At 45.3% G+C, this 16,251-nt stretch overlaps 1 protein-coding gene across 3 annotated transcripts in view; it reads left to right on the top strand.

Moving 5' to 3' along the window:
* Positions 1-16,251, top strand: part of LOC106580313 (coronin, actin binding protein, 1Ca) — a 73,283-nt gene that overhangs the window by 41,290 nt on the left and 15,742 nt on the right. The window lies entirely within an intron of this gene.

Here is a 16,251-nt window from a genome sequence, read left to right as displayed (position 1 = left end):
CGATTTGTATTTCATATACCTTTGACTATTGGATGTTCTTATAGGCACTTTAGTCTTGCCAGTGTAACAGTATAGCTTCCGTCCCTCTCCTCGCTCCTACCTGGGCTCAAACCAGGAACACATCGACAACAGCCACACCCTCGAAGCAGCGTTACCCACGTAGAGGAAGGGAAACAACTACTCCAAGTCTCAGAGCGAGTGACGTTTGAAACGCTATTAGTGTGCACCCGGCTAACTAGCTAGCCATTTCACATCGGTTACACCAGCCTCATCTTGGGAGTAAATAGGCTTGAAGGGGTGGAACGTTCCAACAGGAATCTGTTCCAAAAAAAGTAAAGTAAAAGGTTGCCAACCAACAACGCATACAAACCTAGCTGCCGACTAGGCATCAACTCACCACGTAGCTTATTCTTAATGTTTGTCCATAGGCAAACAGACATATGAGGACAGACATTTTTCGGAATAAACGTGATGAGTGAAAAACGCAATGAAATAGACCACTCCCTACCAGGTATCTTATTCTGCTGCTATACAACTTTGTATGCGTTGTTTTTTGGAAACCTTGTTATTTACAAAGTTTTTGGAATAGATTCCTGTTGGAACGTTCCACAAATTATACCCACCCAGGTTAAAGTCATAATATCAGCGCAATGCTTGAAGCACAGCGAAGGGCTGCTGGCAAAACGCACAAAAGTGCTGTTTGAATGAATGCTTGCGGGCCTGCTGCTGCCTACCACCGCTCAGTCAGACTGCTCTATCAAATCATAGACTTAATTATAATATAATAAACACACAGAAATACACGCCTTGGGTCATTAATATGGTCGAATCTGGAAACTATCATCTCAAATACAAAAGTTTTTTTCTTTCAGTGACATACGGAACCGTTCTGTATTTTATCTAACGGGTGGCTAAGTCTAAATATTGCTGTTAGGCATTGATGTTTATGGTTAGGTACATTGGTGCAACGACAGTACTTTTTTCGCAAATGCGCTTGTTAAATCAACACCCGTTTGTCGAAATAGGCTGTGATTCAATAAAAATGAACAGGCACCGCATCGATCATATGCAACGCAGGACATGTTAGATAAACTAGTAATATCATCAACCATGTGTAGTTAACTAGTGATTATGTTAAGATTGATAGTTTTTTATAAGTCTAATGCTAGCTAGCAACTTACCTTTGCTTCTTGCTGCCCTCGTGTTACAGGTAGGCAGCCTGTTAATCCTCGTGGAGTGCAATGTAAGGCAGGTGGTTAGAGCGTTGGACTGGTAACCGAAGGTTGCAAAAACGAATCCCCCCTGAACAAGGCAGATAACCCCCGTACCTAGGCCATCATTGTAAATAAGAATGTGTTCTTAATCTGACTTGCCTAGTTAAATAAACGTGTAAAAAATGTAAAAAATAATAATAAAATCGGCAAATCGGTGGCCAAATATACCGATGACCGATTGTTATGAAAACTTGAAATCGGCCCTAATTAAATCGGCCATTCCGATTAATCGGTCGACCTCTAGCTCAGACCCACATACATCCAGGGGAAATCACACATTGGCCACCTACAAATCCCAACCCTGCAGTTATATTTATTTTTGTGTGTGTGTGTGTTTGAGAGCCTACATATTTCCCTTAGTCATTCATGGGGAGAAAGCAGCAGCATATTGTGTATCAATAGCAGCATCACATAGACATGTTTCAGGTTGTGGACAGATAGGGATTTTTTGCTGTGTGAGATTGGATGGATTCTGACAAGCTGGGTTGCTTAGCAGTGCAGGCTGGTGGTGGTCAGTGGGAGAGAGACTGCAGTCTGACTGGCCCAGATGTTGGAGACCGATACTACAGATTCACTATTCTGAAGATCTTAATTAGTGCCATCTTTGTATCAATTCAATAGTTTGTTAGTAACTCAAGTCTGTGTTCACCTCTCCTATATTTTGAACAGAAAGAAAGCAAAAGCCCTGTCAGCTCAGCGGCAGATGTTTTAATGACCTTAAATTAACCAGCTGTCAAAGATTTAAAGTTCATTGTCATTTACCTTCTTTTAGTGAGGGACAATACAGTACCATAGAATACTGTAGCATCTAACATCCACCTTTTTTGTTATTTGTGCCTGTTGGCTCTTTCCTATATCCTCAGTGGCCGGGTGATGTGTGTGTGTGATGGTGTACTCACAGTGGCGATGATGTAGGAGGATAATATTACTTAAAGGGATACTATGGGATTTTGCTAGTGAAGCCATTTATCTACTTACTCAGAGTCCGATGAACTTGTGGAAACCATTTTTATGTATCTGCATTCAGTATGAAAGTTGGAGGTAGTTTCGCGAGCCATTGCTAACTAGTGTTGGTGCATTGATTGGACATCTATGGTAATAACTAGCATAATAGCTCTAGTTTCGCTAGTTAGCCACTGGCGCTAGTTAGTCACTGGGCTGTGGACACCCCTTCAAATTAGTGGATTCGGCTATTTCAGCCACACCCGTTGCTGACAGGTGTATAAAGTTGAGCAGACACCCATGCAATCTCCATAGACAGACATTGGCAGTAGAACGGCCTTACTACTTCTGAAGATCTTAGTGACATGGCACCATCATAGGATGCCACCTTTCCAAGAAGTCAGTTTGTCAAATTTCTGCCCTGATAGAGCTTCCCCGGTCAACTGTAAGTGCTGTTATTGTGAAGTGACAACGTCTAGGAGCAACAAGTGGTATGCCACACAAGCTCACGGAATGGGACAGCTGAGTGCTGCAGCACGTATAAATCGTCTGTTGCAACACACTACCGAGTTTCAAACTGACTCTGGACACAGCGTCGGCACAAGAACTGTTCGTCGGGAGCTTCATGAAGAGGGTTTCCATGGCCGAGCAGCCGCACACAAGCCTAAGCTCACCATGTGCAATGCTAAGTGTCAGCTGTAAATCTCGCCGCCGTTGGACTCTGGAGCAGTAGAAATCCCTTCTCTGGAGTGCCAGAGAACGCTACCTGCCCCAATGCATTGTGCCAACTGTAAAGTTTGGTGGAGGAGGAAAAATGGTTTTGGGCTAAGCCCCTTAGTTCCAGTGAAGGGAAATCTTAGCGCTACAGCATACAATGACATTGTAGATGATCCTGTGCTTCCAGCTTTGTGGCAACAGTTTGCAGAAGGCCCTTTCCTGTTTCATCATGACAATGCCCCCGTGCCAAAGCGAGGTCCATGCAGAAATGGTTTGACGAGATCGGTGTGGAAGAACTTGACTGGCCTGCACAGAGCCCTGACCTGAACTCCATCGAATGCCTTTGGGATGAATTAGAACGCCGACTGTAAACCAGGCCTAATTCCCCCAACATCAATGCTCTTGTGGCTGCAGCAATATTCTAACTTCTAGTGGAAAGCCTTCCCAGAAGAGTGGAGGCTGTTATAGCAGCAAACTGGGGACCAACTCCATATTAATGCTCATGATTTTGGAATGAGATGTTAGACGAGCAGGTGGCCACAAACTTCGTCTTGTAGTTCGCATGCAGTTTGAAGGAAGTTGCTGAGACACAAAAATGGTATCTACGAGTTAATCTGACTAGTGGGAAGTAGAAAAAGGGCTTCATTGCCAAAGTCCCGAAGTATCCCTTTTGGGGTTTTAAAGGGTATTTTTAGAGGAAAGCATCCAAACTGGTTTCAGAGATTTGATACAAGCAGGACATGGGACCTAGGAGAACAGGATAGGGTGGGGAGTGTTACAATGCCTTTGGAAGCTAGGCTGTTCCTGATGGATGGCAAAGGCCAGCCAGGCAAGCCTTTTTTTCTTCAGCTTTGCCCTTTTTAACAGCAAGGTTGTTTTCCAGTTAAAATGTCTGTTTTGCATACAGTAAATAAACATACATTTGCTTTTCAGATTTCACTACAGGGAGGACAAACGGTGTTAGTGTCTGAGCAACTGGGATGATTGTGTCCGCTCTCCCTGAGTGAGGTTTCCCAACTCTCACTATAGGCTGGCAGGCTATCTCAGTTATTATAGCGTTGTGTACAACACAAACTAAACCAAAGGCCTCTGGGGACAGGACTTCTCTGTGCTGCTCAGCTCCATATAAGGGCCTTAAAGCGCTCAGACCACTTTGCTCTACCCTCAGCTTGGAGATTAACAGCATTTGGACAGTGTTTGGCCGTAAACAGTTGACTGAACATCCACTCCTGGGGTCATGCAGGTTGGCATGCGTTCTCTCTATATTCAGCTATTAATTGGCTACATTAGGTTATGATGTATGAAAAAACGGTGTAATGTAATTAAATGCAAGTCATTAGCCTATTCTTGCATTGAATTTCTTCTTTAAAGTATGTCATTTTGAGTTTTTTTTTTTTCATCAAAATACAACAATGTCTTAAAGGGGCAAACGTTCCAAACGAGACATTGACTGGCTAGCCCCAATGCTAGGTTTCTTTTTGCAGACTATCAACAGTAGCCAGCATATTGCTAGTATGTTCACTATTGAAGGTTTACTTCTGTGAATCACTTTTCCTAAAATAAACTGAGTGGATTTTTTGCTTTGGACGGCTCACGTGTGCTGTGTGACGGCATCAACTCATGTAGGCCTACTTCTTGACTTGCGGCAGCGTGAATGAACGGCTGATCATATTGTTCATACAAATAGCGTGACTTTTCCGTCTTTAGTCTACAATGGTAGACTGTGACAGAGCAGGTAAATGTTGAACTGGAACACTAAAATGTGCTGAAAAGTTACAGCCAGTAAAAACATGTCGGGCCAGTGACTAATGAGATCCACTGGCATGACATGTTTTTACTGGCCCTAGGCCAGTGGGACATCGTTAATGTCAGACCAAACCCCCCTCATAATTAGTTGAATTAAAGTGTTGAAGCCAATGGGGTCTCTGGTCTGTAATGTCCCTCAGTAAGCACATTAGGTGTTATTAGTGTCATAAGTGGTCAGCAGTAGATGTCTGGCTGCAGCAGACGCGTGCACACACAGAGCCTGGTGGTGTTCCTGTATGTCTGGTCCAGCGGGGCCCCAATGTCAGCCAGCCATGGCCTGATATACAGTAAGTTCTGTCTGTGGTTTTGACAGCCTGTAACCAGAGCAGGCCATTGGTGGCCCGTGTCATTTGACTCTGCTATGGTCTTGGGAAGCGGATCCTCTGGGCTGTCATCACACAGCCATGCACCTTGCTCAATACAGCCATGCACCTTGCTCAATACAGCCATGCACCTTGCTCAATACAGCCATGCACCTTGCTCAATACAGCCATGCACCTTGCTCAATACAGCCACCGCCTGCCTGTCCCGCTCCCTGACCCTGGCTGTGTCTCCGGGATAGACCAATGATTTATATATACACTGACGGGGCACGATTTTGAAGCCACCGCGTCTCCATTTGGCACTCCCCCACCGTTTTAAAAAATATTTTGGAAGCTATAGAGATGTATTTAATGTCCACATTTTGTTTTTGCTTTCAATTAGACACATTAATGCATACGTTTAAATTATATGTGAGCTAAACATTTTAAAATATAACATTTTCCTTAAAGTATAATTTTTTTAAACTTCTAATGTTACTGTGCCCACTACAACAACAAAAAACTTAAATGCATGTAATTTTGTCCTTAACATTTTAATTGAAATACTGTAGAATTCCATTCATTCCTATGGAGGACTGTATCTTCTGGGGAGTGCCAATATGGCCGACGACTTGAAAGCCTATCGTTGGCCAATGCATAGCATCAGCAATTCATAGTTTATATACATAATTGGGCTAGACTGGCTTCTGAGGGATCATTCTACTGTGGGCTTGACCCTGACTCTGTACAGTAAAGCCGTCAATGGCATCAAGATCTGCGCGCGAGTAGAGGGTCAATTCACACACTGTGTAGCGAATGCCAACTAAGTTGTATTTGTGTTCGCTATGTAGCCCTTGTGAATTGTTTTTTTGACTCACCTTATGTCCTACGGGATCAACTACCTACCTGCGCTAAACAGTTGTTAGCTCACGAACGTGAGGAGAGTTGTAGCTAATACACCCAAGCAGTTTATAGTATTCACTTAGTCTCGTTCGTCTACATAACAGTATGCTCTCTTGAAATCGGAGTTCCTTGAGTTTCCCAGCTGTGGCCTGCCTAGGCTATATGCCTACTATGATCGAAATCAACACTGGTAGGCTGCAATTGTTTTCAAATATGTAGCCTATTTGACTGATAAACCTTCTTACAGCCCAATACATTTAAACTACTATAGTCTACTTAGCATAGGAAGATCATAATTCCTTTTCTATAAACGACCCATGCAATTTATCTGCTTATTTTACCAGCATTGAACCACGTAGAAGCAAGGGAAAAATAGACTTTATAATTTGACGCCCGTCTGGGTTCTCTCATTTACTCCTGTGCATTCTAATTCCAGCATGTACATGCGCGTAAAGAAAAAAAAACTTTATTTCAATTTGGCCTTCAGGGTGTGTTCGTAGGACAAAGTCTGCTTTGACTGGTGAATTAAAAGTGGACAGAGTGATTGCTTTACGCGCGGAGAGAAGGGCAATTTCCGCAAGCTGAGGATTAAAATTGGCTCCCATGTTTTCAGATCTGCTTACATACTGGCTGGCAGCATGGACTAATCTCCTTTTTAATGTTCCATCAACAGGCTATGCTCTAAAACACTAAGAAGCATTAATATCGTTTCAAATGGCCATTCATTGTTTTGAAAGATTTGGCTTGTGGCTTTGGTTACCACTGTCAAAATGCAATCTTTCAGAGAAAGGGTAGGTTCAGGCTGCTGTCTCCATACAAGTTTAGAGAACACACATCTCTATGGCAGCGTGGAGAATACTACTCTACAAACAGGAATGTTCCACTGCATTAATTAACACTGCAGTATCAGGGTTTCAGGGTTGTCTAATGCAACTGCAGCCTTTTAAAGTGACTTTGCGCCATAGATTTGGAGACTACTTCCTGATTTTTACAGATGACCTTTCTGATTTGAATGAGGCTATGGAGCTCTAGTTATTCTGATCATGGCTTAGCTGAGTGTTTCTTCCTCAACAACACAGGCACTCCCTGTGTGGTGGTCTATCCAAGATAGCGTAGCAGTCAGACGTCGTGTCCCATGTATATATCTTTTTTCTTCGTATATATTTTTAACCTCAATTTCAACATACTCTCCTGCAACCCGCCTCACCCAATGTGGTATGGATCTGCTATTTTCTACACTTTAGAACCGGAACCCCCAACAGAAGCTAGCCAGCTAACTAGCTACTAGCTAGTAGTCAGTCAGCCACTGCTAGCGGTCATGAGCTAGCCTCAGCCCGGTCAACTCCTGCCAGTCTGCACAGCGCGATTCAACCCAGAGCATATCGGACTGCTTTTTCTCTACCACATCTCATCTCCAGATTCCTACCGCAAGCTCTGAACCGTTACACCGGATCATCGCAGCTAGCTAGCTGCTCTGTCTCTGTCCCAAAGCAAGCACCAGTTGGCCTTGAGCTCGTCCCGAGCTAGGCCCACCACCCCGGCTAGCTGAAGAGGTCCATCAGCCAATTTCTTGGGCTACAATACCTATTTTGCCAATTGGCCTGGACCCTTTTAATGCCTACACGGAGCCCTGCTGATCCATCACGACTGGTCTGCCGACGTAACCGTCCGGGAGGGCTACAACAGACTCTTCCGTTGCCACGTCCCCCTAAGGCCTTTCTGCTAGCCCCGGCCCGCTAGCTGTCTGAATTGCCGTGTCTCCAGCTCGCCTAGCTACTCACTGGACCCTATGATCACTCGGCTATGCATGCCTCTCCCTAATGTCAATATTCCTTGTACATTGCAGTTTTGGATAGTGACTTATCTTATTTCACTGTAGAGCCTCCAGCCCTGCTCAGTATGCCTTAGCTAGCCCTTTTGTTCCACCTCCCACACATGCGGTGACCTCACCTGGTTTAACTGGTGTCTCTAGAGACACAACCTCTCATCGTCACTCAATGCCTAGGTTTACTTCCACTGTATTCAGATCCTACCATACCCTTGTTTGTACATTATGCCTTGAATCTATTATTCTGTGCCCAGAAACCTGATCCTTTTACTCTCTGTTCCTGAACGCACTAGACAACCAGTTCTTATAACCTTTAGCCGTACCCTTGTCCTACTCCTCCTCTGTTCCTCTGGTGATGTAGAGGTTAATCCAGGCCCAGCAGTGCCTAGCTCCACTCCTATTCCCCAGGCGCTCATTTGTTGACTTCTGTAACCGTAAAAGCCTTGGTTTCATGCATGCTAACATTAGAAGCCTCCTCCCTAAGTTTGTTTTATTCACTGCTTTAGCACACTCTGCCAACCCGGATGTCCTAGCCGTGTCTGAATCCTGGCTTAGGAAGGCCACCAAAAATCCAGAAATGTCCATCCCTAACTAAAACATTTCCCGACAAGATAGAACTGCCAAACTGGGCAGAGTTAGCCTGCAGAGTTCTGTCATACTATCCAGGTGCCCAAACAATTCGAGCTTCGACTTTTAAGAATCCACCTTTCCAGAAACAAGTTTCTCACCGTTGCTGCTTGTTATAGACCCCCTTCAGCCCCCAGCTGTGCCCTGGACACCATATGTGAATTGATTGCCCCCCCATCTATCTTCAGAGCTCGTACTGTTAGGTGACCTAAACTGGGACATGCTTAACATCCCAACCGGCCTACAATCTAAGCTAGATGCCCTCAATCTCACAGAAATTATCAATGAACCTACCAGGTATAACCCTAAATCCGTAAACACGGGCACCCTCATAGATATCATCCTGACCAACCTGCCCTCTAAATACACCTCTGCTGTCTTCAACCAGGATCTCAGCCATCACTGCCTCATTGCCTGCGTCCGTAATGGGTCTTCGGTCAAATGACCACCCCTCATCACTGTCAAACGCTCCCTAAAACACTTCAGCGAGCAGGACTTTCTAATCGACCTGGCCTGGGTATCCTGGAAGGATATTGACCTCATTCCATCAGTAGAGGATGCCTGGTTATTCTTTAAAAGTGCCTTCCTCACCATCTTAGATAAGCATGCCCTTTTCAAAAAATATAGAACCAGGAACAGATATAGCCCTTGGTTCACTCCAGACCTGACTGCCCTTGACCAGCACAAACATCCTGTGGCGTACTGCATTACCACCGAATAGCCCCCGCGATATGCAGGTTAGGAACCAATATACACAGACAGTTTGAAAAAGCTAGCCTTTGCTTTCCTAACAGAAATGTGCATCCTGTAGCACAAACTCCAAAATGTTCTGGGACACTGTAAAGTCCATGGAGAATAAGAGCACCTTCTCCCCACTGCACTGAGGCTAGGAAACGCTGTCACCACTGATAAATCCATGATAAATGACAATTTCAATAAGCGTTTTTCTACGGCTGGCCATGCTTTCCACCTGGCTACCCTACCCCAGTCAACAGCCCTGCACCCCCCACAGCAACTTGCCCAAGCCTCCCCCATTTCTCTTTCACCCAAATCCAGATAGCTGATGTTCTGAAAGAGCTGCAAAATCTGGACCCCTACAAATCAGCCGGGCTAGACAATCTGGACCCTCTCTTTATAAAATTATCCTCCGCAATTGTTGTAACCCCTGTTACTAGCCTGTTCAACCTCTTTCGTATCATCTGAGATCCTCAGATTGGAAAGCTGCCGCATTCATTCCCCTCTTCAAAAGGGGAGACACTCTAGACCCAAACTGTTGGACATATATCTGTCCTACCCTGCCTTTCTAAGGTCTTCGAAAGCCAAGTTAACAAACAGATCACCGACCATTTCAAGTCCCACCATATCTTCTCCGCTATGCAATCTGGTTTCCGAACTGGTCTTGAGCTGGCCACGCTCAAGGTCCTAAATGATATCATAACCGCCATCGATAAGAGACAATACTGTGCAGCTGTATTCATCGACCTGGCCAAGGCTTTCGACTCTGTCAATCAGCACATTATTATCGGCAGACACAACAGCCTTGGTTTCTCAAATGACTGCCTCGCCTGGTTCACCAACTACTTCTCAGACAATGTGTCTAATCGGAGGGCCTGTTGTCCGGACCTCTGGCAGTCTCTATGGGGGTGCCACAGGGTTCAATTCTCGGACCAATTCTCTTCTCTGTATACATCAATGATGTCGCTCTTGCTGCTGGTGATTTTCTGATCCACCTCTACGCAGACGACACCATTCTGTATACTTCTGACCCTTCTTTGGACACTGTGTTAACAAACCTCCAGATGTGCTTCAATGCCATACAACTCTCCTTCCGTGGCCTCCAACTGCTCTTAAATGCAAGTAAAACTAAATGCATGTTCTTCAACCGATCGCTGCCCGCCCGTATAGCATCACTACTCTGGACGGTTCTGACTTAGAATATGTGGACAACTACAAATACCTAGGTGTCTGGTTAGACTGTAAACTCTCCTTCCAGACTCACATTAAGCATCTCCAATCCAAAATTCAATCTAGAATCGAATTCCTATTTCACAAAGCCTCCTTCACTCATGCTACCAAACATACCCTCGTAAAAATGACCATCCTACCGATCCTTGACTTCGGCGATGCCATTTACAAAAAGCCTCCAACACTCTTAGACTTCATCCAGTTTGCTTTCACAGTGCCATCCGTTTTGTCACCAAAGCACGTGCTCCAGCAGGTATATATCACTGGTCACCCCCAAAGCCAATTCCTCATTTAGCTGCCTATCCTTCCAGTTCTCTGCTGCTATTGACTGGAACAAATTGCAAAAATCCCTGAAGCTGGAGACTCATATCTCCCTCACTGACTTTAAGCATCAGCTGTAAGAGCAGCTTACAGATCATTGCACCTGTACATAGCCCATCTGTAAATAGCCCATTCCAACTACCTCATCCCCATATTATTTATTTTGCTCCTTTGCACCCCAGTATCTCTACTTGCACATTCATCTTCTGCACATCTATCACTCCAGTGTTTAATTGCTAAATATTGTAATTATAATTATTTTGCCACTATGGCTTAGTTTTATTGCCTTACCTCTTCTTACCTCATTTGCACATACTGTATATAGACTTTTCTATTGTGTTATTGACTGTACGTTTGTTTATTCCATGTGTTTGTGTCGCAGTTGTAAATTAGAACTTGTTCTCAACTAGCCTACCTGGTGAAAATAAAATAAAAAACATCTTAATGGCTCAACCCCTACACACAATGTCAAGCGTAGCCTATAGCCTCATAGCAGGGCACAGGGTTCAGATCAATATGTCTGTCTGACTCTCTCTGCCATGTCTCTTTTGCGCGCACACACACAGACACTATAGCCCATGTGAGGGTGGACAGGCCCATCTGCCCATGCTGTGCTGTTCCCAGCCTGTTTGGGCGGCCAGCTGCTCAGAGCCTTTGTCTCTTGCTCACTCCCAGCCAGGCCCTTTGTCACCACAGCATTCGGCCTATTGAGGGGGGGCTGGATGTGGAACGAGGGTGCTGCTCCTTGAATCCAACCCACAAAATATGGCCCTACTGTTATGCGTACTGTGGCCTTCATTTTATCTTCATATGTTCTACCTCCCTATCCACATCCAGTATTGTTGGTGTTAAGTCCTGAGAACCACAGAAACCCTCCATGTAAGTGTAGGTTTGAGCTTTGACTGAAGGTGTCTTGAGATTCACCCTTCATACTTTCTTTGCACTTGCCTATTATCCTGTGTGTGTGCTTGGACACGTTGGCCTATGCTTGAGCTTGTGGAGCGATGTTTGTGTGTGTGTGGCCATAAGGTGCCTGTGGTATTGGTCAGTCAGTATCACAGAGATGAGCTGGGTGTGTCTCTATAGGTGGTTCCTGTGGCAGGCCAAGATGACTCGGCGCCTGGCCTCATTGTTGCTGCCTGCATGTTTGGCTGCGTCCTGTCAGGACTGAGAGGGATGTGTGGTGTCAGGTGTCTGTCTGAACGCATGTCGTCTTCAACCCTCATGCCGTCTTCAACCCTCATGCTTTCAATCTCCTTTCTCTCTCTGCGCCTGACGCAATGTAATATATTCTCTCATTTCCATATGAAGGAAGCCGTGGGAGACTGCATGCTGTAGCAACTGCACTGAGACATTCCTGCTTTGTCCTCTCAATCTGCCTGACCCAACTCTGTAGAGGGGGGAGTCTCAATAAGAAAAAAATAAACCACAATTTATGATTTTATATTCTCATGCCTTGAAAGCCCTCATTTGAGTCAGTCAAGCATGAAATTGTTGAATTCTTCTTGGTGACTGGCTGGCTCAGTAGCCTCTGTCTTTATTTCCCATGTGTTGATCAGTGTGTTACAATAAAGTTATTCTGACTGAGGCAGTAGGTTTCTTCTGTTCGTTCTGGGACTCTTTTGGGATAAAAGTACAGCCAGGACACTGTGTGTACGAGGTCATGTTCTAACCCAGTGGTTCAAACTCTTTCTTCACAGTAGAGAGGAAGATCAGATTTGGCTGTGTTTTGTTTGGACCAGTCCTCAATCCCTCATTCATCTTGAGCTCACCCTTTTGGCATTAGAGATCCCTGGGTGTGTGTGTGCGCACGCACACACATGCTCTTACACACACACACACACACACACACACACACACACACACACACCAGGGTTTCCGTTAGTGGTACCTGACAGATTTGACCGGCAGCATTTAAAGTAACTGGACATTTGAGAAATGTACCAGACCATGTGCATTGGGTGTGTAATCTAATTTGAGCATCCACCCACGGTGCTCAGAATGACAAATCACATTTACATTATGGTAATTCATCTTAACATGCAACTCGAGGATGCAACGGCGTGCTTCCTTCTTACCGAATTCCGATGTGCACTTTTGAAGATGGTAAAGCTGTTCCTTTACTCCTCAGCCAACAAGACAAGTAGCGAACAGCAAAATCACTAGCCTATGTCAATCTACTGTCCCCTATAGTAGAAAAGTATACCTATTGTACTGGTCAGCTTGTCGTTCTGTGCAAGAAAGAAATGGCCAATTCCAAACACTCTGGGACAGTTGTGGGACTATGGATCCCAAATTCATAGAACCATTAGGCTACATTGTTGTAAGTGGTTGCATCAGCCTCACTAATCAGAACGTTTAGCTTAAAATGTTGATAAACTACAAGCGCAGTAATGTGCACAAGAGGCAGTAAGTTATACTCGAATGTTCGTTCCATAATGCAATTAGCAGGGAAAAAAGCACCCGGCACGTGATGGAGATGAACATTTCCGTTGCCGCAACGTTTCTATGGTCGTTTTGACTAGGCTACTTCGAAGCAAGGTAAGACATGCCTCATAATAAACTCAGCAAAAAAAGAAACGTCCCTTTTTCAGGACCCTGTCTTTTAAAGATAATTCGTAAAAATCCAAGTAACTTCACAGATCTTCATTGTAAAGGGTTTAAACACAGTTTCCCATGTTTGTTCAATGAACCATAAACAATGAATGAACTTACACCTGTGGAACGGTTGTTAAGACACTAACAGCTTACAGATGGTAGGCAATTAAGGTCACAGTTATGAAAACTTAGGACACTAAAGAGGCCTTTCTACTGACTCTGAAAAACACCAAAGAAAGATGTCCAGGGTCCCTGCTTATCTGTGTGAATGTGCCTTAGGCATGCTGCAAGGAGGCATGAGGACTGCAGATGTGGCCAGGGCAATAAATTGCAATGTCCGTACTGTGAGACGCCTAAGACAGCGCTACAGGGAGACAGGACGGACAGCTGATCGTCCTCGCAGTGGCCTCCCATGTGTAACAACACCTGCACAGGATAGGTACATCCGAACATCACACCTGCGGGGCAGGTACAGGATGACAACAACAACTGCCCGAGTTACACCAGGAACACACAATCCCTCCATCAGTGCTCAGACTGTCAGCAATGGGCTGAGAGAGGCTGGACTGAGGGCTTGTAGGCCTGTTGTAAGGCAGGTCCTCACCAGACATCACCGGCAACAACGTCGCCTATGGGCACAAACCCACTGTCGATGGACCAGACAGGACTGGCAAAAAGTGCTCTTCACTGACGAGTCGCGGTTTTGTCTCACCAGGGGTGATGGTCGGATTCGCATTTATCGTTGAAGGAATGAGCGTTACACTGAGGCCTGTACTCTGGAGCGGGATCAATTTGGACGTGGAGGGTCTATCATGGTCTGGGGCAGTGTGTTACAGCATCATCGGACTGAGCTTGTCATTGCAGGCAATCTCAACGCTGTGTGTTACAGGGAAGACATCCTCCTCCGTTATGTGGTACCCTTCCTGCAGGCTCATTCTGATATGACCCTCCAGCATGACAATGCCACCAGCCATACTGCTCGTTGTGTGTGTGATTTCCTGCAAGACAGGAATGTCAGTGTTCTGCCATGGCCAGTGAAGAGCCTGGATCTCAATCCCATTGAGCGTGTCTGGGACCTGTTGGATCGGAGGGTGAGGGCAAGGGCCGTCCCGCCCCAGAAATGTCCAGGAACTTGCAGGTGCCTTGGTGGAAGAGTGGGGTAACATCTCACGGCAAGAACAGGCAAATCTGGTGCAGTCCATGAGGAGGAGATGCACTGCAGTACTTAATGCAGCTGGTGGCCACACCAGATACTGACTGTTACTTTTGATTTTGACCTGGTTTCTAACAACATTAAGTATGTTTTCAAAATGCATACTCCCTCCAGTGGTGTGAGGCGCTAAGGCCTCCCTACCGTTGCCTGTGCACTTGGATGGTGAATGGGAAGCGTGCTTCAATTACCAGTTGAGAAATAAAAATACTTGCTATTTTTATTCGTGGCCACCAACTTTTTTTATCACACCATTGCATTTAGAATTGTTGCGCAATGATTGGACTAGTTAAAAAAGCACGTTTCACTCCAGCAGTAACGAATGAGCTGTTTGATGCGCTGTAGCAGCAGTTCTCACGCTGTCTGACATTTTCCTCTCAAACTAGGCTCTGTATCTGTATGCTGTGCGGGTATGTTAAATGAGATACACAATGGCCAACAAAAATACACACGCTGAAATTAATTCCACTAAATTAGGCAAAATGACCTTTGCACCGATAAGCATGACCGGTCAAATGTATTTATACCAATGAAGGTCTAAAAAGCAGTATTTTTCAATAGATTTGTATTTATTCTCACTGACAGTTTGCCTGCGCCAAATTTTAGAATTTATCTGCTTTTTTATAGAGAATTTTAGCCAGAAGCCGGCTCTTTCTGGCTGACTGAATCCCTCTCTCTCACACAAACACACACCCTACTTAACTCTTAAACATGCAAGAGGGGGGGGGGTATTATAATGGTCTTTGCCCACTCTGCTCAATCTGTATTCCAGGAGCCCTATACTGCTACTGCTTTCGCCACTGCTGCCACTGAGTCCTGCTGACTGCAGATTTTACCATATATGGCCATTCACTGCACCCCGCCTGACAGCCTTACAGGACCATTTCCTCCCTGCCTCGTCATTGGCTGCCAGCACTGCCAGTTCCCGGTGATTCCAGGGATAGGCTGGAGATGAGAGGCCTGGAGGAGAGGGAGATTTTTTTGATGTCAAGTGTTGTCTGTATCAGCCAGATCCTCTCTGGATCTCATTGCCATGTTCTGTTTGTTATTAGTGCCATTGATTTTGTAATTAAAGATTAGGACTGCTTGCTTGGTGCAGTTTTTCATTGTATATAATTTCCATTTTTTTTTTTCTGAAAGGCAAGGAAATGTATGGAACATTGTGAATGAACTAAGTAGGATTGCTCCTCACTAGTGGTAGTGTTTTGCTGGTTGAGTGACAGTCATGTCCCTCTAAACCTTTTGTTAATGGGGTTTGTAAGACATGCTGGGCCCAGGATTCATTCCTCTTTTGATCTCCAAAACAATTTCCCTAGGCAATAGTTTCCCCCTCCCCCTCTGAGTACCTGAAGACTTTCCTAACCTGACTGGGCCTGGGCAGCCACATGTTGGTCTTGGCTCCTGCCCTGTCATCACTCATTTCTGACCACCTGCCCTCTGATCTACTTTCATTCACGTGTTAAAGCTGGAGCATATCTCCAGCTATGTACAGTCAGAGTAGAGCGCCTCACGGTGGTGTCCAGTTTGCCTGTACTGTACCGCTCCTCTCATTGTGCTGCATTTCTCATGGAGACCAGCCCAGGGTCTGACTGGTCTGCAGCCTCAGCTGTGCTCTCAAGGCCGTACACTCACAAAGGGAAGCGGAAAGGTGGACATTTCCATGGTGCGCAAAGGGGAAGCATGCGCGTACGAGCCCTCCCATAGTGTATCACATGTTTTGCTGTAAGGATGTGCTTGTGCGTGACACCTCTCTCTTGG

Source organism: Salmo salar, chromosome 20 (assembly GCF_965601325.2).
Source record: "Salmo salar chromosome 20, fSalSal1, whole genome shotgun sequence".
Classification (NCBI taxonomy): Eukaryota; Metazoa; Chordata; class Actinopteri; order Salmoniformes; family Salmonidae; genus Salmo; species Salmo salar.
Note: the sequence above shows the minus strand (reverse complement) of the source record. Positions and strands in the feature narration are given on the sequence as shown.